General features: G+C 40.1%; 1 long non-coding RNA gene across 1 annotated transcript; it reads left to right on the top strand.

The window, feature by feature from the left end:
* Positions 1-1,225: 1,225 nt before the first annotated feature.
* On the top strand, positions 1,226-18,793 carry LOC133661968 (uncharacterized). Its single transcript, XR_009828042.1, has 3 exons — positions 1,226-1,266; positions 4,266-4,353; positions 18,528-18,793. It is a non-coding gene; the product is annotated as an uncharacterized LOC133661968 (long non-coding RNA).
* The last annotated feature ends 5,763 nt before the right edge of the window (positions 18,794-24,556 follow it).

Below are 24,556 nucleotides of genomic sequence, written 5' to 3'. Positions count from 1 at the left end.
AGTACACAATGCGCTGTATAATTACTGTAGTGCCTTAGTGTGGAAATGTTGACATTCCTCCTTTTTGTTCATCTCATTCTTCTCGTCATTCTCTATCTTTCTCTTCTCTTCTTTCCTCTCCTTCTGTTCATCACTGTGCACATAGGTATACAAACACTAATACACCATATTTCTCATATTTATGCACTAAAAATGTTTTAAGTGTGAGTGCACTAATGGAGACACAGCCATCATGTACAGTATGTCTGTTTGTTTGTTGGTGGCGGTGCTTCATTATAGTTAGTTTGACAAACAGCCACTTTCAAAGGTGACATTTCAGTGTGCTGCTATTTGTTTGCTGTTGCCCAGACCGCCACAATAAAAGCCTTTTGCATGCTGTGCTCCTCTCATTAACTATAGCAGTCAGGAATGCTGAGTGGAAAAAGCTGTATAATTTAACAAGATGCTAATCAGGGGATTGTTGTGGTGTGAAGTCAGACACCACGCCACCACACCTCTTCCTCTGGGTCATCTCCAACCTTCCTCATCACAGCAGTACGGCATCGTGTAGGCCCACTTTCAGGCGTGCCATTCTAAAAAAAAAATACAATGGTGCAATAGCCGTAATTTTCCCACGGTACATCTCTGCGTGCCTCACATGTCTTGACCTTTGCCCTGTCGACGCCGCTTACTAGCTTTCAAATGAGTGGGAAGGAGCGCAGTGACCGTGAGAATTCAACATAGACTTATTCTGAAGGGACTTTTAAAGGAAGTCAGTGTGAAGTCATGGCGGACCTTGGTCGGAGGTCATTTCAGGGATGTCGCACACGCACACACGTGCCCACTTCCTTATGTCCCATAAAACATCTTGGTATTCATGATTTTTATTAGCCGCTAGAATGACTGTGTGTGTGAAAAGGGAAGAAGTTCCCACACACACAATTGTTCTTTTGTGTTATTTTAATCAAATTAGTATCAGTTAAACGTATAATTGTGTGTCGAACTTGAGATACTTGACTGGCTGTGTTGAAAAGTAAACATTGTTGCAGCCACAAAGGTAAAAGTGTGTTCCTTTTTTTCACACGTCAGCGACATTATAAACTTCATGTCACACTGTGATGATTGCTCTATAAATGTTAGGAGTTCATAGTTCTTTGTCACGATCTTTCCTGGCTGTGCAGAGAACTTCCACAAGGTGGCGGCAACTTGCCTTTGCTCGCAGTCTTGTCAGATCACGTCAGCAGAAGAAGAAACGTCAATGGAAGGACCCCAAGCGGGGTCGCACAGGTAAACGTATTAAAGAACGATATGGTTTTTTAAAAATGTTTCCCATGTGTCAATTTTGAGTAGAGCGGTTGAAATCTACCGTGTTTAAAGAGGATATATGGTAATTATAATCTACATTTACACACTTCCTTGTGTGGAGGCGTTTCCGTTATAAATTAAACCCTCCACGCCCACTCCAAAAGTATCAGAATGTATATTTTTTAAATGTACACTGTTAAATATATATCTCGAAGATGAAGATCGCTGCTATTTCCCCCCAAACATGGTCGAAGATAAACACAAGCAACACCAAAGCATTTAGTGACATTTATCGGGCGGCATAATGGCGCACGTCGACGCTATTGTACACAATTAGATTAAAATATTACTTTTATATAGGTACGTGACAAAAAAAAAAATTCAAATGCAAAAAAATCTTAAAGCAAGTAATACTATTTTAAAGACCTTGGAAAAAAAACTTTCCAATGGTAGTTGAACCATTGCGATAGGCCAAATATAAGGGAGCAAATCAGTCGCTTTTTTTTGTTTTGAAATATATCCTTTAAGGCAGAGAAGTGTCTGACCTATATTTTGGAAAATTAACTTCAAAACATCACAACACCCTTATTTATTTGCTATCCATCCATCCATCCATCTTCTTCCGCTTATCCGAGGTCGGGTCGCGGGGGCAGCAGCCTAAGCAGGGAAGCCCAGACTTCCCTCTCCCCAGCCACTTCGTCCAGCTCTTCCTGGTGGATCCCGAGGCATTCCCAGGCCAGCCGGGAGACATAGTCTTCCCAACGTGTCCCGGGTCTTCCCGTGGCCTCCATATATATTAGTTATAAATGCATAAAATAAAAAGCAAATGGATGAGTTTAGTAACCCACCCCAAAAAACAAAACAAAACTGAATGCTTTGAAAACGTCATAAAACGCCATGCAGAGCGAATCATTTTGCATTAGTTTGCAGGTGAGATAGGCTCCAGCACCCCCCGCGACCCCGAAAGGGACAAGCGGTAAAAAATGGATGGCTGGATAGTATGTCCTGTGTTCGATCCTGGGCTCGGGATCTTTCTGTGTGGAGTTTGCATGTTCTCCCCGTGACTGCGTGGGTTCCCTCCGGGTACTCCGGCTTCCTCCCACCTCCAAAGACATGCACCTGGGGATAGGTTGATTAGCAACACTAAATTGGCCCTAGTGTGTGAATGTGAGTGTGAATGTTGTCTGTCTATCTATGTTGGCCCTGCGATGAGGTGACTACTTGTCCAGGGTGTACCCGGCCTTCCGCCCGAATGCAGCTGGGATAGGCTCCAGCACCCCCCGCGACCCCGAAAGGGACAAGCGGTAGAAAATGGAAGGATGGATGGACGGATGGATGACATTATCTGACCATAGTGGAGTTTTTCTGGATGAAATGTTACCCAATTTTTGTGGATTTTCATGCCGGCGGCCATTATCAGGCAGTTTTAGCGAGCGCAAAAACCACGTTTCAATGCTCAGATTGACTTAATTTTTCAGGATTAAAAAGATAGATATGTATACATAGACTTGGAACTATAAGTAAAGCATTGCAAAGTTACCTTCAGGTATAATTTTGTGTGATTCGTATGCTTAAACTGTTTCCCGCGTATGGACTGCAGTGTTTCCCATAAACTGCCAACATACCTGTGGCGGTGGGGGCGTGGCTATGGGTGTGGTCACCATGACATCATCGAGTAATTTGCATAATTTACTACAATGATATGATTTTCTCTAAAAAGGTTTAAAAAATGTATACTTACTAATTACTAATAACAGTTTTGTTTTAAACGTCCATCCATCCATCCATTTTACAATATAATTACAACACTTTGTGTACATATTTATATACAGATTTGAACAATAAGTTATTCACTGAAATATATTTATTAATCGTGGTTCTTACAAAAAATGTATCTTATAAAATATAAAAGCTAAAATGTCTCTTAAAGCTCTGCCCCTTTAATTAGTGCATACTAAATAATTTAACTTTAGCCTACTACTACAACCATATTATTTACCAGCAACATAAAGTGAAACAGAGGCAGAGGTGTCCTGCCACAGTCAGTAACAAATAAATAGAAAACAGTAGTGGTCAAATACAAATAAGGCAACAAGAGAAGTATCCTACACTTCTCTTTTGTAAAGTAAATCTGAACAGCCTATATGGGCATCTACATCAACTATATGATTTGCCTGAGAAACAGGACAGGACACAAAAAAAAAAAAAAAAGAAAAAGTTTTTAAATTTTATTTATTTGTGGCGGACGTAATTCTTTTGTGGCGGGCCGCCACAAATAAATGAATGTGTGGGAAACACTGGACTGAATTTGGAAAAAGAGCTTTTAGCATTGCTGCCCCTCTGGCATGGACTACATTACAAACTAAACTGAAACTCTCTGAACTACTTCCATTTGGAGCCTTCCGTTCTATCCTGAGGGACAAACAGCGTGAGACATATGCACAGTGACTGTGTTTTTTTAAAAGGTGTAAATCTTAATTGTTTATTTGTGTTACAGTTTGTCTTAATTTATTACTTTTCTGAAACTGCTGTGTGACATGTGCTGCTGACCTCTTGGCCCTTGTGAAAAAGATCTTGATCCCAATGGGTTTCTCATTTGGTTAAATAAAGGTTGTGTATGATCTTGAGATGTTAATTAATAGCACTTCGAGAAGTCAGACCCGGGAATTTTGAAGTCGAGGCACTCTCTTCAACACAGAAAATAATGACGCACATCGCAAACCACTTTGATTTGAGAGGGCACAGGACACCGCTGCAAAGGAGATAAGTAGGTCAGCGACTGATTGTCACGTACCTACTTTATCCTACATTCTCTTTTGTTTCCTCAAACCAAGTAGTAATGTTGCAATAGCGGCAGCTTTTTAATCTGAGTTTAGCGGCTAATCCATCTTCCTACATCCAGGTCTATGTTGACAACACAATACTGTGTAAAATATTGTGGACAAATAAACACCAAAGTATTTATTTTTTACACAACACAGCAGGCAGGAGGGCATGTAAGGAGAAGGAATGACATTGGACAATCAGGGCAGCCAACATTCTCACAACCCGAAGCTTGCGGGAAAGCATGTAAGTACTAGAAATGCCTATATATATATATATATATATATATATATATATATATATATATATATATATATATATATATATATATATATGTACGTCCACCACACTGTGATGTCACAAATGGCCCACTGTTAAAAGACACTAAAACACAGCCTTCAGAGGCATCAAAATGCACGGACCTTACGATTTGATGCTTTGGCATTGATTAACACGAGTATTCAACATTGTAACATTTATAAGTCAGACGAGAGGAAAGTCATCATAGGTCTCCTTTAATGAGTACTACTGTATTTTCAGGACTATAGTGCGCACAGGTACAGTATATAAGTCGCACCCACTACATTTTAGAAGAAAATATATTTTTTCCATATATTGGCTCCACCAGACTATAAGCCGCAGATATATATACGTTGTGAAATGAGTTATTTACACAGAAAGATTTGGTAAATGTTTATTTACATACTTTAATTGTTTCTAAACGGTGCCAGTAACACGGCAGTAAAACAGATGATCAAACAAAACAGAAGTCATTGTCATGGACCCACTCGCTGTGGAAGCTAGCTCTCCAATCAGTTAAACAGACTCAATAAGTCCACTGTGACGTGTTGGTCAATTTATGAAACTGAAACAATATAAAAAGAATGCCATTGTAAGTTAATATAACTAACACAGAGACTTTGACACAATTAATCACAATATTTTAATCAAAAAACTAGAACGATATGGCATCAGAGGGTTAGTCTTAAACTGGATAAGAAGTTATCTAACGAACAGGAAACAATACGTGAAGCTAGGCGAACACACGTCTACAACGCTAAATATATCCTGGGGTGTACCTCAGGGATCAATACTAGGACCTAAATTGTTCAATCTCTATATAAATGACATATGTAAAGTTACAAAAGATTTAAAGTTAGTATTATTTGCGGATGATACAACAGTGTTTTGTTCAGGAGAGAACACACAGGAGATAATACAAATAATAACAGAAGAAATTAACAAATTAAAAAAATGGTTTGACAAAAACAGACTATCGTTGAATCTTAGTAAAACTAAAATAATGCTATTTGGTAACAGTAGAAGAGAAAGTCAAACACAAATACAAATAGACAGAATAGAAATTGAAAGAGTAAATGAAACCAAATTTCTAGGTATAATGATTGATGATAAATTGAACTGGAAATCTCACGTAAAAAATATACAACATAAAGTAACAAGAAACACGTCAATAATGAATAAAGCAAAACATGTTCTAGACCAAAAATCCCTTCATATTCTTTACTGCTCACTAGTGTTACCATATCTGAGTTACTGTGTAGAAATATGGGGAAATAATTACAAAAGTACACTTCATTCATTAACGTTGTTACAAAAAAGATCAGTTAGAATAATACATAATGTTGGATATAGAGAACATACAAACCCTTTATTTATTTAATCAAAAATACTGAAATTCCACGACATAGTGAATTTGCAAACAGCTAAAATTATGCACAAAGCAAACTATAACCTGCTACCCTAGAATATACAACAATTCTTCTCAAAAAAGAGGAGAAATATAATCTTAGAGAAAAACATAATTTAAAACATTTGTTTGCACGTACAACACTTAAGACCTTCAGTATATCAGTATGTGGAATTAAATGATGGAATGGATTAAGCAAAGCAATCAAACAATGTACTAATATGATCCACTTCAAGAAACTCTTCAAACTTAAAGTGTTTACAAAGTACAAAGAAGAAGAACCATGACAAACATTCTCAATTTATTTCATCCATCCATTCATTCATTCTTAAAGTAATCTTACTTATCTCATCATATGAAATATGACTTACTTCACCAATTATTATTATCGAATTCTTACTATTATTTATTTATTTATTTTTATTGTGATTACTTATGGAGTTATTGTGAATAAATTGTGAACAGGAAGTGAACAAAAAGTTTTGCAACTGTTATGTAAAGAAAAGGGGTAGGATTAAATAAGCTCTGCTTCTTCCTACTCCTTTTCGAACATGTTGAAAAGAGAAACTGGAAATTGTGATGTATCATGTTGCAGAGGTGGGACCAAGTCATTGCTTTGCAAGTCACAAGTAAGTCTCAAGTCTTTGCCCTCAAGTCTCGAGTCAAGTCCCGAGTCAAGACAGGCAAGTCCCGAGTCAAGTCCAAAGTCAAGACTGGAAAGTCTCAAGTCAAGTCACAAGTCCTGCATTTTGAGTTTCGAGTCCTTTCAAGTCATTTTAACCACAGACTAATATTTTTACACAGATTGTGTATGTTTTTAAAACGCTGTATTTATTTATTAAAACAAGTGCATTTGAAATTGCAAGAAAAAAAATAGTGCTGACATTGCAATTCATAACAGCACTATTAACAGTAATTTTAATAGTTTAAACAATTTTAAACATTTAACTCATTCCTTTACAGAATAAACACATTTGCAAAAACAAACATTAACATACTATTGGTTGTATTTTATGAAAATAATATTACCACAGAGTTGAGAAGGAGCAAAGATCTTCAATATTTGTATGTGAAAATCACAAATAAATCTTCTGGGGGGGATGACGCCCCTACAGGGGTTTGGTTTACAAACTTTTAGCCCCACCTAAAACAAAATTCACCAGCCGCCACTGATTATGATGCATTCTCATTTTAGGCAAAATATAAGACAATACTTTCTTAACAGTATAATTGTAACCAGGAATAAGTCTTCAAGTAACAATATTCAAATACTAACATTGTTGGGTAAAACAGCATTTGGTTTTATTCTGAATCCAGTGAAACAAATTGATGGTTTTAGCTGATATAAAGACTTTCAGGTTTTTATATATGTTTAAGTATTTGGCAGACGCTTTTATCCAAAGCGACATACATAAAAAATACATATATAACAATCACTGTAAACATTATCATTTAAGGGAAGAATGTAATACAAAATATCAATACAAAGTGTCAAGACAGAATAAACTCTCTGCTGCTGCAGCAACAGAGATACAGTCTATAGGTCCCTAGGATATATAGATATCTAATGTATTCATACATTGTTTATGTAGGATATACGCATGTATATATAACCTAATCATATTGTTTCTTCAATTTAAAAATAGCTTACCGTTTTTTCCCCCTTCTCTGGGATTATATTCCCAGTTTTGATCTCGGACGTCTGGTCACTTATAGCGTATAAGAATATTATATTACTGTTAAGCAAACTATGAATAATAAAACTTGCCAAAACATGTGTCCGTTATCATAGCTACACGTATGACAAAAAACCGCGTGAAAATCAGTGGTATTCAGTGAGGTAAAATGAATTAAATGCGCTGACAGTTCATTGCTCCTGACAAATGAATTGCACTGAGTGGAGCGGATCACCACTCCAAGATGGCGGCCCCGCGTCTCGTCTGCGCCAGTAGGCAGTAGCGCTCGATGCTGCGTACCCTTAAAACATGTCTATGGTTATAACGTTAGCAGTGAGTTTACAGCCTCACTGATTTAACTACACAGCAAATAAAAGTCATGTTACTTAGCCAATAAACGTTATCTTACATTCAAAACTTACCCTTCTTTGGGCAACTTCAAATGTCGAACGAAGTTGGAAGTTGTTGCGTCTCCGTCTGTAATATTCGAACTGCGTGATTTGCATACGCAATTCGTTTTTTGTTGACCAAGTCGTAGTTTTTATACCCGAACGAAACCAACTTTGGCATAATTGTTTCTCTCTGCCGCATTGTTTGACAACGCTTGTTCGGTGGTTGTCCTGCAATTTGATTGGATGAATGCTGTGTGATGAAAACAACGTATAACTAATTTGATTGGCTGTTGTACTGACAGCACACCAGCTGACAGGCAGGACACACGCTGATAGACAGACAGACACGTACAAAATGAAAGATACGGAGCGCTCCCAAATAACTTTTTAAGCTTTGGGTTTTGGGGAAAGTAGCAAGTCATGTCAAGTCAAAAGGCTCAAGTCCAAGTGAAGTCACAAGTCATTGATGTTAAAGTCTAAGTCGAGTTGCAAGTCTCTTTACATTTTGTCAAGTCGAGTCTAAAGTCATCAAATTCATGACTCGAGTCTGACTCGAGTCCAAGTCATGTGACTCGAGTCCACACCTCTGTCATGTTGTATGCTTGCATGTTCGAAATAAACTCAAACTCAAACTTGTAAAATATGCATGAAAATATTTCTCCAGACATCACACGTGGGACGGGTTCCTTCCACCCATCCATTTTCTACCGCTTGTCCCTTTCGGTTTTGTAAGTATGAATTGATTTAGTTATGTTGTAAAATTTACAAATGTTGTTTGGCGTGATGAATGAAGAAACCACACGAGTAGTAACGCTATGGACAACTTGAAGACGGAACAGCACTTGTACTTCCGGTTGAAAGCACTAAACAGAAGGAAATACTGTAGACGTTCACCCTGCAGCACCTGCAGTGAGCGAAATCATCGAAAAGATGGCGTCATAGCACAAACAATAACACACCTTGTCAGTGTCTGTTAATAACTGTTTGTTGAATTATGGCCGTTAATGAAGAACAATCCATGATATAGCGAGTTTTATAAGCCACACGGTTCAAAACGTAGGAAAAAAATACCGGCTTTTAGTCTGGAATTTACGGTAAATCAGTTAGCCTCTGCACGCAAATGCTAATGAAGCATTATGTGACGTATGCTTGGTTAGAAATGATACCGCACACATGCCGACTTGTGACAATTATCATAATAATGAGTGTCATGTTCAGTAACGTATGGAAGTAGAATGATCTCACATCAACTTATATATATCAGTATGATGTTAAAGGCCTACTGAAACCCACTACTACCGACCACGCAGTCTGATAGTTTATATATCAATGATGAAATCTTAACATTGAAACACATGCCAATACGGCCGGGTTGACTTATAAAGTGCAATTTTAAAATTCCCGCCACACTTCCGGTTGAAAAACTCCTTTGGATATGATTTATGCGCGTGACGTCACAAAATCCACGAAAGTGGTTGAACCCCATCGACCCGATACAAAAACCTCTTGTTTTCTTCGACAAAATTCCACAGCATTCTGGACATCTGTGTTGGTGAATCTTTTGCAATTTGTTTAATGAACAATGGAGGCTGCAAAGAAGAACGTTGTAGGTGGGATCGATCTGTGTATTAGCGGCTAAGTACAATACTTACAGCAACACAACAAGGACTACTTACTACGCCTAGCCGATGCTTGCCGCCAAACCCACGGATGAAGTCCTTCGTTGCGCCGTCGATCGCTGGAACGCAGGTGAGCACGGCTGTTGATGGGAAGATGAGGGCTGGCTGGCGTAGGTGGAGCGCTAATGTTTTTATCATAGTTCTGTGAGGTCCGGTTGCTAAGTTGCTAAATTAGCCTTACCGTCGTTAGCAACAGCATTGTTAAGCCTTACCAGGCTGAGAATTTTTAACCGTGTAGTTACATGTACATGGTTTAATAGTATTGTTGATCTTCTGTCTATCCTTCCAGTCAGGGGTTTATTTATTTTGTTTCTATCTTCATTTGAGAACGATGCTATCACGTTAGCTCAGTAGCTAAGTGTGTCACCGATGTATTGTCGTGGAGATAAAAGTCACTTTAAATGTCCATTTCGCGTGCTCGACTCTCATTTTCAAGAGGATATAGTATCCGAGGTGGTTTAAAATACAAATCCGTGATCCACAATAGAAAAAGGAGAGAGTGTGGAATCCAATAAGCCAGCTTGTACCTAAGTTACGGTCAGAGCGAAAAAAGATACGTCCATCACTGCCTCTCTAGTCCTTCACTGTAACGTCTTCGATTTTCTCTACTAAATCCTTTCAGCAAAAATATGGCAATATCGCAAAATGATCAAGTATGACACATAGAATGGATCTGCTATTCCCGTTTAAATAAATAAATAAAAATTCAGTAGGCCTTAAATACATATGCATATATTAATAAATATACAAATACAAATGTTGTATACAAATAAATAAATAATTTGTATAAATAAACATGTGTTTGTAAATATATTTTTGAGATTTGAAAATATATACAAATACAATTTACCAATATAAAAATGTGACATACAAATAAATGAAGAATTTGTATGAATAAACATGTATTTGTAAATATATTGTTGAGATTTTAATATAAATATGCTTGATTTTGTATTTGTATTGAATTTGCATATGTGGATTGCTTTTTTGCTTTTGTGTCGATGAGACATTCCTACCACAAACCAGATGCACAAATAAATGTGGAGTTACACACTCCCCTGAACATCCAGCAGAGGGCACTGCAGCCAGAGCAGTAACGTGTTTGAACTGTATTAGTCTGTGTAGCAGTGGGGTAAATTAAGTATTTGGTTTCCTGTTGATTTTGTAAGTTACAAAGATGTGAACTGTCCATTTTTATGGTAGGTTTACTGATTGGGGAAAATAAGTATTTGATCTCGATTGAAAATGTGACTGTTAGTGATTGGTGGAGAAACCATTGTTGGTAAGCACAGAGTTCCGACATTTGTTATAGATGGTAGGCAAGGTTACACACATCTCAAGGGTGATTTTAGTCAGACAAACAAATGGTGTACTCGTAGGGGTGTAACAATACACAAAAATTTTGGTTCGGTACGTACCTCGGTTTAAAGGTCACGGTTCGGTTCATTTTTGGTACAGTAAGAAAACAACAAAATATAAATGTTTTGGTTATTTATTTACCAAATGTGTAAACAATGGCATAACATACATATACACACAGGGTCCATTGCCAGGGTTGATGTGGTCAACATATATCAAATAAAAACTAAATAAGATAAGGCTCAGAATGGTTTCTTAACAAAACCTTTCTACATATAAAGTGCTTTTTTTGATTGATTGATTGAGACTTGTATTAGTAGATTGCACAGTACAGTACATATTCCATACAGTTGACCACCAAATGGTAACACCCGAATAAGTTTTTCAACTTGTTTAAGTCGGGGTCCACGTTAATCAACATTAAACTGCATCAAGTTGTTGCTCAGATTAAATACAATGACAAAACTTTTCTTCTACATATAAAGATGGCGGCGCATGGTATGCTGCGGCTATGCTAACGCTCTTGGGAGCGTAGAGCGATTTGGCAAAAAACACCCATCATTTCTGTCAGTTTCATGGCTGGCTCAAAGAGTGAACACTCTGTGATCACATACGACCGACAGACAATTCTGGATGTGGATGGATCGGGTCGTTATAGACTGAAAGATGCATGTACGGTGGACCTCCTCGCTAGCATGGGAATACTTCGTGGGCTACATCGAGCGGCCTTTGTAGCAGCGGAGTCAAGTGCTAGCGGTGACCGCCAATGGAGACGACATAAGCGGTGCGAGCGGAAGCAGAAGTGGGGATGCCGAGCTGGGCTAACAACAAAGAGAAAAGCTAACCAAAGAAGCGTGGAGTCTCCGGGTAAGAAGCCATTTAAACTAGAACTAGCCGGCGTCAGGCTGGATAATCCCTGCACACATAGCAATTCTCTCAGAATAAAACACAACTCACATAATGTTTTTTCTTTTGTGACCGTGTCAGAGGCAGACATACATTGTACTGAGGTAGCTAACTATGATGCATTCAGTTTATCGCAACATCAAGCAAACAATCTGAATATCCCCGTCGTATCAATTCCTAGATATGGTCGAAACTATTTAAAGTGCAATACGCATAATAAACGCAACATTATTAATATTGCTACTTCGGATAATTTCAACAAACAATCCTCAAAACAGCCCACTACCTATAATATGGGCTTTTTAAACATAAGATCATTATCTTCCAAAACGTTATTAGTTAATGCAGTCATTAGAGACAACAAACTTGACGTCGTTGGTCTCGCCGAGACCTGGCTCAAACCAGACGATTTTTTTGCGCTAAATGAGGCATCCCCTCCTAACTATACCAATACACATGTTGCCCGACCTCTTAAAAGGGGAGGGGGTGTCGCACTAATATACAATGAAAACTATAATCTTACACCTAACCTAAATAATAAATATAACTCGTTTGAGGTGCTCACTTTGAGGTTTGTCACACCGCTGCCTCTCCACCTGGCTATTATCTATTTGAGGTGCTCACTTTGAGGTTTGTCACACCGCTGCCTCTCCACCTGGCTATTATCTACCGCCCCCCTGGGCCCTATTCGGACTTCATCAGTGAATTCTCAGAGTTTGTTGCTGATCTAGTGACGCACGCCGACAATATAATCATAATGGGGGACTTTAATATCCATATGAATACCCCATCGGACCCTCCATGCGTGGCGCTCCAGACTATAATTGATAGCTGTGGTCTTACACAAATAATAAATGAACCCACGCATCGCAACAGTAATACGATAGATCTAGTGCTTGTCAGGGGTGTCACCACCTCTAAAGTTACGATACTCCCGTACACTAAAGTAATGTCTGATCATTATCTTATAAAATTCGAAGTTCTGACTCATTGTCAACAAACTAATAATAATAATAATAACTACTATAGCAGCCGCAACATTAATGCTGCCACAACGACGACTCTTACTGACCTACTGCCTTCGGTAATGGCACCATTCCCAAATTATGTGGGCTCTATTGATAACCTCACTAACAACTTTAATGACGCCCTGCGCGACACCATTGATATTGTAGCACCGCTAAAGCTAAAAAGGGCCCCTAAAAGGCGTACCCCATGGTTTACAGAAGAAACTAAAGCCCAGAAATGATCATGTAGAAAGCTGGAACGCAAATGGCGTGCGACTAAACTTGAGGTTTTCCATCAAGCATGGTGTGATAGTTTAATAACTTATAAACGCATGCTTACCTCAGCTAAAGCTAAATATTACTCAAATCTCATCCACCTCAACAAAAATGATCCTAAATTTCTGTTTAGTACAGTAGCATCGCTAACCCAACAAGGGACTCCTCCCAGTAGCTCCACCCACTCAGCAGATGACTTTATGAATTTCTTTAATAAAAAAAATTGAAGTCATTAGAAAAGAGATTAAAGACAATGCATCTCAGCTACAATTGGGTTCTATTAACACAGATACGACTGTATATACGACGGATACCGCCCTCCAAAATAGTTTCTCTCTCTTTGATGAAATACATTGGAGGAATTGTCAAAATGTGTAAATGGGACAAAACAAACAACATGTTTACTTGACCCAATTCCTGGGAAACTTATCAAGGAGCTTTTTGTATTACTAGGTCCATCAGTGTTAAATATTATAAACTTATCACTTTCCTCTGGCACTGTTCCCCTAGCATTCAAAAAAGCGGTTATTCATCCTCTACTCAAAAGACCTAACCTCGATCCTGATCTCCTGGTAAACTACCGGCCGGTGTCCCACCTTCCGTTTATCTCGAAAATCCTCGAAAAAATTGTAGCACAGCAGCTAAATGAACACTTAGCGTCTAACAATCTCTGTGTACCTTTTCAGTCCGGTTTCAGGGCAAATCACTCTACGGAGACAGCCCTCGCAAAAATGACTAATGATCTATTGCTAACGATGGATTCTGATGCTTCATCTATGTTGCTGCTTCTTGATCTTAGCGCCGCTTTCGATACTGTTGATCATAATATTTTATTAGAGCGTATCAAAACGCGTATTGGGATGACAGACTTAGCCTTGTCTTGGTTTAACTCTTATCTTACTGACAGGATGCAGTGTGTCTCCCATAACAATGTGACCTCGGACTATGTTAAGGTAACGTGCGGAGTTCCCCAGGGTTCGGTTCTTGGCCCTGCACTCTTTAGTATTTACATGCTGCCGCTAGGTGACATCATACGCAAATACGGTGTTAACTTTCACTGTTATGCTGATGACACCCAACTCTACATGCCCCTAAAGCTGACCAACACGCCGGATTGTAGTCAGCTGGAGGCGTGTCTTAATGAAATTAAACAATGGATGTCCGCTAACTTTTTGCAACTCAACGCTAAGAAAACGGAAATGCTGATTATCGGTCCTGCTCAACACCGACATCTATTTAATAATACCACCTTAACATTTGACAACCAATCAATTAAACAAGGCGACTCGGTAAAGAATCTGGGTATTATTTTCGACCCAACTCTCTCGTTTGAGTCGCACATTAAGAGTGTTACTAAAACGGCCTTCTTTCATCTCCGTAATATCGCTTAAATTCGTCCCATTTTGTCCACAAGCGATGCTGAGATCATTATCCATGCGTTCGTTACATCTCGTCTCGTTTACTGTAACGTTTTATTTTCGGGCCTCCCTATGTCTAGCATTAAAAGATTACAGATGGTACAAAATGCGGCTGCTAGACTTTTGACAAAAACAAGAAAGTTTGATCATATTACGCCTATACTGGCTCACTTGCACTGGCTTCCTGTGCACCTAAGATGCGACTTTAAGGTTTTACTACTTACGTATAAAATACTACACGGTCAAGCTCCTGCCTATCTTGACGATTGTATTGTACCATATGTCCCGGCAAGAAATCTGCGTTCAAAGAACTCCGGCTTATTAGTGATTCCCAGAGCCCAAAAAAAGTCTGCGGGCTATAGAGCGTTTTCTATTCAGGCTCCAGTACTATGGAATGCCCTCCCGGTAAAAGTTAGAGATGCTACCTCAGTAGAAGCATTTAAGTCTCATCTTAAAACTCATTTGTATACTCTAGCCTTTAAATAGACTCCCTTTTTAGACCAGTTGATCTGCCGTTTCTTTTCTTTTCTTTTCTACTCTGCTCCCAACCCGGGGTGGACCGCTAGCCTGTCCATCAGATGGGGACATCTCTACGCTGCTAACCCGTCTCCACTCGGGATGGTTCCTGCTGGCCCCACTATGGACTGGACTTTCGCTGATGTGTTGGACTTTCACAATATTATGTCAGACCCACTCGACATCCATTGCTTTCGGTCTCCCCTAGAGGGGGGGGGGTTACCCACATATGCGGTCCTCTCCAAGGTTTCTCATAGTCATTCACATTGACGTCCCACTGGGGTGAGTTTTCCTTGCCCGTATGTGGGCTCTGTACCGAGGATGTCGTTGTGGCTTGTACAGCCCTTTGAGACACTTGTGATTTAGGGCTATATAAATAAACATTGATTGATTGATTGATTGAAAAAGTGCAACATTAAACAGTTTCAAGTCAACTCAGCCTCATATTAACTTTTCTTTCCCCCCCAGGCTGGCTAACTTGGCAGTAAGAGGATATATGGGTTTATTGTTCTTCCACCATAGAAGTGGGTCAAAATCTAGTTTTTAATGCAATATGGACTTAAATCTGCTGCTATAAAAACATTTGTTATAGCTTTAGCCCTGCCTGACTCGCAGAGGAGAGGCTGCTTGAATGCGGTGGTGACGCTTCAAATGGGTTAGCATGTTTGACGTGTTGTCAGAAGCAGCTGCTGAACAATGTCTGCAAACCTCCGTCCTCCATTGTTGTATTGTGCAGCCAAAGTGTTCCCAAATGGGAGATCTTAATGAGGCAGGAGGGTCTTCCAGCTCTGGCTTTTGCATGTTGTAGTACCCCGGTCGCTGCTAGCATGCCGTGTGTTGTGCCTCGGTGTGCATTGTTTACACAACGTGCGGTACGCTACTTAATATGTCCGTGTGGAAACTCGTTCGGTACACCTCCGAACAGAAACCGAAACCCCCGTACCGAAACGGTTCAATACAAATACACGTACCGTTACACCCCTATGTACTCGGGATCATATTCAATATTTCTTTGCCTACAAACACCTCAAATCTACTTGATACCAAAGAATACAATTTTGGTTTTAAGTGAGGATATCACATTCCCTAAATCTTTGTCTGAATCCCTTCAGCTGGTGATTGTCAAACTTCAGACAGGTCGGTTCATGTGTAATTTTGAGAAACTGCAGCATCTCAATCCACCCATCCATTCGTTTTTATACCTATCCCAGCTGCACTTGGGCGGAAGGCAATGAATTACAGCAAAGCGTGTTACTAAAAATGTTCTTCGAACAAACATGCCCCCAACTCTAGTAGTCTCTTGACATTGCAATATACAGTCATGGTCAAAAGTTTGTTCTATTACTCTGTGTTATTCTGTGATATTTCTACCTCAATAATTGTGTTTTGGTAGATTGAAATAGATGTGCACCTGGGGATAGGTTGATTGGCTACACTAAATTGGCCCTCGTGTGTGAGTGTGAATGTTGTCTGTCTATCTGTGTTGGCCCTGCAATGAGGTGGCGACTTGTCCAGGGTGTACGCCACCTTCCGCCCTTTTGCAGCTGGGATAGGCTCCAGTACCCCCTGCGACTCAAAAAGGGACAAGCAGTAGAAAATGGATGGATGAAATTAAGTGTATTGTAATGGCAGCGGCGATAATGAAGGAGGAAGACTCTTAGAACAAACTCGTCTTCTTCTTCGCCACCACTGAGACTAGGTTTAATACTACAGGCACGCCTGCCACTGCCCTCTGCAGCCCACATTGGATAATTACAGTTGACTACACAATATTACCATCGCTATGGTATATTATTTTATAACCTGTTCTGATTGAAAGTCCGCAATTGCAGAATGTTTAACAGGCTGAATATTACATTTTATTAATAAATGGGCAGAGAAGGTTACAACATTGTCATGCAGAAATATGAATGAAATTAACTTGCACTACTGTACAGAAGTTTGTGGAAATAATCCTTACATTCAAAACTACTGAAATTTAATGATCTTGTGGAACTACAAACAGTGCAAATTACATATAAAATAAAGTGTAAAGTGGGTAAAAGATTATTGATGACAGGTAAATTTATCATTGTATATAATAATAATGATGATAAGAAAGCTAGTTATTTGATTTATGAATAAGGGTTGGGAGTAAATATGTTTTACTTCTTCCCACCACTTTTTGGATATGAAAAAAAACGTAACCAATATGTATTGTTTTCATTTTTTATGTGTTTTCATTGTAAAATATTTGTTTGTATTTCTGTACCTCACTGTAATTTTATCCAGATGATTTCCTTTTTTCCATTAGTGTTTTCTTTTGCTTTGTTTTTAACATTTCCAAAATAAACTACTACTACTAACTTGTACAATATGTAAAGTACAGAATTATCAGAAACATTTAATCATGTAGAAAAAAATATCACTTAACATTTTTGACAATCAAAGCATGATCGTAACAATCCACATTATATGTTATTAATGCGTGAAACTGCTATCTAAACATGGAAGTGTAGCTCCTTTCCTCTAAATGCAAGTGCTCCTACTGCAAAGCAAGAATACCAAATTCTGTACTCCTACAAAAATAGAAAATCTGGCAAGACACCAATTTACTGCAAGTATTTTTTTATTCTCTTTAAAAACGTGTTCATGTCCTTTTCGTGTTGAGCTGTTTCAAAAAGCATAATGTTAAAAAAGAAACATTTTATTAAAGCAAATTAATTGTTTAAAAATTAAAAAGTTTAAAAATGATCTGTCTAGAGTCCACTTATTAATGACAAAAAAATTATATCTTTCTGTGATTCATTTTGACTTAACTATGGACAAAATGCGATTAATCGTGATAAATATTTTAATTGTTTGAGATCCCTAGTATATGTATGTATGTATGTACTGTATTTATCTGTATATATATATATATATATATATATATATATATATATATATATATATATATATATATATATATATATATATATATATATATATATATATATGTATATATATATATATATGTATATATATATATATATATATATACATATACATATACAGGCATATATATATATATATATATATATATATACATATATATATATATATATATATATATATATATATATATATATATATATATATATATATATATATATATATATATATATATATATATATATATATATATATATATATATATATATATATATATATATATATATATATATATATATGATTTCATCCCTCCTTGAGTATGTTTGACTTTATATTCCGTTGCCGTGTGCTTCCTGCAGCCTAGGAACGTTGTTAAACTTAAATCAGCGTAAAGTTATAGACTAAATGTTTGGAGCCATAATGGCGCCGCATGCCATAAACGACCAATCAAAGCACGGGAAGGCCGCCAGCTCCATGTTGTCATTTCCTGTTAGCTGCACTTTTGTATTAATTTGCTCGTCTGCATTTTTTGTACCTGACTATACTGTGTGTGTGTGTGTGTGTGTTCAGGCATGCAGCTGCTGTAAGACTACAGGGACCATTGTGGCTTCAGTGCCTCCCCCCACTGTGAGTGTTATGACCTCTATACACAAGCACACACACACAATTTGGCTAAATTGTAAATGCAGTATGATTGTGTGTTGCAGTTTTTACTAAGGTGACCACACACACACACACACACACACACACACACACACACACACACACACACACACACACACACACACACACACACACACACACACACACACACACACACACACACACACACACACACACGCACACACCCACACATACGCACACACCCTCACACACACACAGATGCGCTATCCTGCTGTTTTAGGCGCCATGTTTTTGTTGTGTCAGACGAGGACTCTCACTGGTCCTTGGCAGTCCTCCAGCAGCCAATCAGAGGCTTTGACCAATTAGACAGAGTTAGCTCTGTGTGTGTGTTGTTTGAACACGCGTGTGTTTGCTGTCATGAGACGTGTGTACATGCCTCAGATCACATGACATCCTTGGTTGTTTTTTTTCCGCCTGCGTGGACTTCCTATTTAATATTTCAGGTAGGAGGATGTGAAGCAGAGGGGGCAGAGCTTTTTCTACAGTTTAAGGGGGCGGGGGGCTGTTAATTTTTTACAGGCCGCCAACAATATAGTCTTTCTTCCTGGTGAGGGAATGGGAGCCATATGCAGGCAGCTTACTGTACCTGCGCCCTCACACAGACGCCACATTGTCCTGCACGCATAGATGGACACAGACAGTGGCGATCATGTGACATGACTGAAGTGTGCTCAGCTTGACAGCCTTTTAAAGTGATTTGTTTTGTCCCGCTGGCTTCAAACTCAGCAACTCTCTCAACTTGCATTAATAAGGTGTTACTTTACAGCTCTCACGGGGTCAAAGGTAAATGGCGAGAGGGATTTAGTGACTTGTTGACTCGCTGGCTAATGCACGAATAATCGATATTTTTTACTGCAGCCCTAAATCAACACAACATAAAAGCAGCTCTAAATCTACTTGTTGATGACATCATCTTGTGATGACGCCATGTGCTGTCCTGTTTGATTGATGGAGGCCGCAGACACGCTCAAAAAAGGCGGGGAGACTTTTTGGCGTGACAAGTCGCTCCTCAGAGGTCACCGTCAAGCGATGACATCAGTGGTGAGGGCGTAGCTGTCGTATTGGCCAAGATTAATGGCGTTGAGCGAAGAAGTGGACAAATGTCACCTGACTTTCTGCTTGGGTCAACCTTGATAATTGTGTCATGTCCTTGCCTTCTGACTCTATTGTAGGATGTCTTTTATGTTGTTTCTATTTTTCTTTGAATGTATTGTCATTTATGTGCTCGCATGCTGCATGTGTTATCACGCACATGCACTCACACACACACACATACACACAGCATGTTTAGGGTGGTTGTGCCCCCACCTTCCAGTGTTAAATTCCAAGTCTATATTCCCACATTGTCCTTCATTTCTACGTCAAAGTCCACTCTGAGCTTGGAAAATGTCAAAAATGAAAGACAAAAAGTTCTCATTTCCTTTCGGAGTTTTGTGGAATGATAATGATGTCTTTTGGCCTTAGGGTGGGGCGGGGTGCCTCAGAGTTTTCATAAAGAATGCAACTTCAGGAACTCTATGAACTTTGACCTTTTGATACCTAAGTGATACCATGTGACCTAATGTCCCACATGCCCCCCACCCCCGTCTCCCTCAGTGTCTCAAAGATCGTGTCCTTGTCTTCTTTTTTTCATTTCCTCCTTCCTCACTGCCTTCTTGCATTGTCAGCCAAAAATCATCATCCGAACGTACACACACACACACACACACAGATAAATTCTATAAAAAGTGTGTATTTTTGTCTTTACTTCCAATAGGATCCACATATGCCTTCAAGTGTTTCCCATATGGCGAGACAAGCCAGGTCACAAATTCCATGAAGGGGTAAGGGAATGGGGCAGGTGAGGGTTGAGCATTTTTGCTTCTATTGAATTTATTCATTTGATTGACACGCCGTACACGGACAGCTACTTTGCACTATTTTCATTCCATGTTTGACTTTGGTCCAATCCAACGCACACACTTCCTGGTAGAGCCGCATCATGAAGGTACTTCTGTGCGGGGACACGCCCACAGTGCACTTTGCAGCACTGCATGGGACAACTAGTCGCTCAGGCGTGGCGCTCGCAAGGGCCATGATCTGGTCATGTAGTAGCTGGAAGGACATGTTGGATAATGTCAAGAATGTCTCTTTAAAACCTGCACTAAGTTTCTAAACATATTGAGTGCCACCAGGAGGACGTGAACCATAAGAATGTGGACCAGGAGGACGTGGACCCAAGAGGAAGGACATGGACCATGATGACGTGGACCCGGAGGACATCGGCTAGGAGGACGTGGACCAGGAGGACATTGGTTAGGAGGACGTGGACCCAAGAGGACATGCACCAGGAGGACATGCACCAGGAGGACATTGTCTAAGAGGACGTAAACCCGAGAGTATGTGGACCAGAAAGGCGTGGACCAGGAGGACATCGGCTAGGAGGACGTGGACCAGGTGGACTTGAACTAAGAGGATATAGACCAGGGGGACGTGAAGCAAATGATGTGGACCAGGAGGACGTGGACCAAGAGGACGTGGACCCGGAGGACATGGACCAAGATGATGTAGACCAGGCGGATGTGGACGAAGAGAACGTGGACCAGGAGAACGTGGACCAGGAGAACGTGGACCAGGAGAACGTGGACCAGGAGAACGTAGACCAAGAGGACGTGGACCAAGAGGATTTGGACCAGGAGGACGTGGACCTGAGCCCTGTTCTCCCACAGTCAGTCTTCATCTATACTCTGAAAGGCCCCTCCCCTTGTCTGCGCTTGTGTTGTCATTGGCCTCCGCCGCATGCAGCCTCGTCACTGCACATTAAAAAGCAGACAACAAACGTGCCATCACACACACACACACACACACACACACACACACACACACACACACACACACACACACACACACACACACACACACACACACACACACACACACACACACACACGCACGCACGCACACACACACACACACACACACACACACACACACTTCCTGTTGGAACCGCCATGTTTAAAGAGTCCTCCTCCTTGCTGACCACAGATCCAAGGTTCCACATAGAAAGAACAAGAGTCCATTCAACACTCTTCATCTCTCATCTTTCCCAATGTGCTCCACTTCCATTTTGGGAGTGCGGGGGTGATTCTTTTTTCCCCTGCGGAGTTGCGGCGGCGCCGCTCCGTGTCCGAGAACGAGCATTTCGTTTGACAACTTTGTGTGCGGCCTGTTTGTTGCCTCCTGTCGCCATGGCAACCCATCAAGTGTCGCAGCGGCTGTCTATCAATCATACGCATCAGTGCCTCTCCAAAGAACCCGGTTGGATGAACCTCTGCGCCGCCACGTCGACCGACCTGATAACGTAAGACTTATTATTGGATGGCACAGGCTTCAAGGATGCTCTGCTGCTTTGTCAACACGGCGACATGGAAGATGGATTCATGGGGGAACATCAGCACATGGTTTGGAAAAGGATTGGAAGGATCTGTCAGGGGAAAAAAAACCTTCCAGCCGCCCTTCTTGCCCCCCAACAAATGTCCCTCATTGTCTTGCGGCTCAGCAGTTGTCCGCCCCCTCGCTGAGGAACCCACCAAAACCTCCTCCTGGTGGCCGTAATTATGGGCAACTTGGTCTGTGTGGCATCTAAATCAGCCAGAGCATGGAATATTCCTGGCGACATCTTGTAAACATTGACGCTCTGTTCAAGCTTTAAAGAACGCCATCTGTATTTCCTCCTGGGACATGACGAAACATTTCACAACAAAAAACAATGGTTTTTTTTTGTCTTCTTCTGAGATTGTTATTATTATTGACACTGTGTCCTCTAGGTACCCTCTACTGCCAGGCTTCATTTCCAAAGTCTTCTTTCTGTGGCTTTGTGAGACAGGCTGACAGTGTTCCAGTCAGTATTCGGGCCTGATAAGGCAGACAGTGGGGATGTAATGACGGCATTACGCTCCACTGATAGCATTGAGCAGCTTCAATGGAGGCCGGGAGAAAGGAGGAGGAGATTGGCGGATAGGAGGGAGTAGAGTTTCACCTCTTTCATGTAAGGGCAGCATGTTGTAGCATGAAACGTAGTCAAATCATTCATCAAATGCTCACACCCGTATATATCGTCATGTAACTTCTCTGTGGTGGCGGTTTAATCACAGGAGCAGGTGCCGCCTCTAAACCAACAGGGAATGTTTGCAATTGCCGCACGGCCATCGATCAGGCAGGGCGTGACTGACGTGGTGTGACGCACACACACGGCAGCGAAAACTCCCTGTGTTTTTACTGGGTTAATTGGAGGAAATAGCCCAAGCTTGCAGACGGGCTAATTAAAACCGTAGCTCACCTGATTGTGAGGCGGCCGCTCGTCAAGCCAAGCGTGGCGGTGACAGCTAGCTAACAGCTAATAGCACATATGCCTCCAGCTTCAAATCATTCCAGCTTCTGTTCATGTCACAAATCAATCCCAGGAATCAAAGAAGGTGCTGGAAATAAATTTGCCTAGTAATTTGTACTCACACTGGACCATTTGCACCATGATGGATTCAAGTCCCTGTCCCTCTCTTAGACCCGCTAGCCTGCATTCACTCTGATCATTCTTTTCATTTCCTTGTCTTTGGATAATTTCCAGTCTTATTTGAAGTTTTCTATTTTGAAAGGTGTTGGTTGCCACTAATTATTTGTGAGCAGTGCAATCGTATTAATTACATGAATCTTTATTACACACCAAATCTAGTGAGTCAGCATTTGACTTTTGGATTATTTGAAGTATTTGTTTGTATTTAATTTTTTTTATGACGTTGGGTGGTATTTCTATGGCGTGTGGGATATTAATAATAACCTGTGAGTGATTGCAATATAAGGAGTGGCACCTTTCACACTCAACCTATACGGTACCAATTGCCGGTAGCTGTAAATCGATACTGGTATTAATTAGTACCCATTTTTGGTACTTTTGTGTTTGTTAATAAATGTTAATTGTTAATAATAAAATCTCATTTTTAATGTTACATTTAAAAATAAGATGATTATACACTGTAAGTATAGCGCCTGCTGTTTGATTGTAACATGTGTTTTAGATGCAATTTTCATGAACACATTTGTAGGTGTTGAAATGTAAAATTATTATCAATATAAAATCACAAGTGTTAATCAGTAACATTCAAATGGCAGAGCCATTTTAAATTAGCATCAAGCTAGCACATTTTGGAAAAGTAGAGCCTTACTTTTCGTTTGACTGTTTTCTATCAGGCATACTTGCTCTGTTGGCTTTGAAGAGTTCTGGTTGAGTGATTAATTCCTCACCAAGGGTTTGAGCCGGTCTTTAGTCTGCAACCAGATGTGATGTCACGGGCAACAAATGTAATGAAATATTGCACCGTTTGACTTTACTTGAATCAATACCCGGTATAATTCGGTGCCCTTCCCTACTTGGCTACAATGTGCGCAAGCGTGTGCATGGAATCGTGCCGTGTCTTGGCTGTCTCTTCCAATTGTGCTAAAGGAGGGAAACTGTGTTCAGACTAACTAAATCTAATGTGTTTAGCTGTGAAGTGGGCTCAGACACAGAATTACAGTAGTGCAACTACAACCTTCATGACCAACCATGATCACACACATCGTCGGATGAATGAATGGTGCAAAACAGATGATGGCAATCAGGTTCTGAGAACACAGCTGAGTGAACATCAGGAGATAAAGCTCCTCTTTTTGTCTTATGTGAAAAGAGAAAAGGAAAAAGAAGCCGGGATTGTCTTACAGCGCAGAGACGCTCCTTATCTGCGACCCCCTTTAAGCGCCTCGCTGTCTACCCTTCTCTCCCCCCCGGTGTCCCGCTGTGTCCCAGCGTTGTTCTTGGCCTCTCTGGTTACTGTTAAAAGGCCTGAAGAAAGGGTGACCAGAGAAGGAGGGAAGAGAACCATGACGACAGACAAAAGAGACCA

The sequence above is a fragment of the Entelurus aequoreus genome, linkage group LG12 (genome assembly GCF_033978785.1).
Source record: "Entelurus aequoreus isolate RoL-2023_Sb linkage group LG12, RoL_Eaeq_v1.1, whole genome shotgun sequence".
Lineage (NCBI taxonomy): Eukaryota > Metazoa > Chordata > Actinopteri > Syngnathiformes > Syngnathidae > Entelurus > Entelurus aequoreus.
This window is presented reverse-complemented; position numbering and strand designations above follow the sequence as displayed.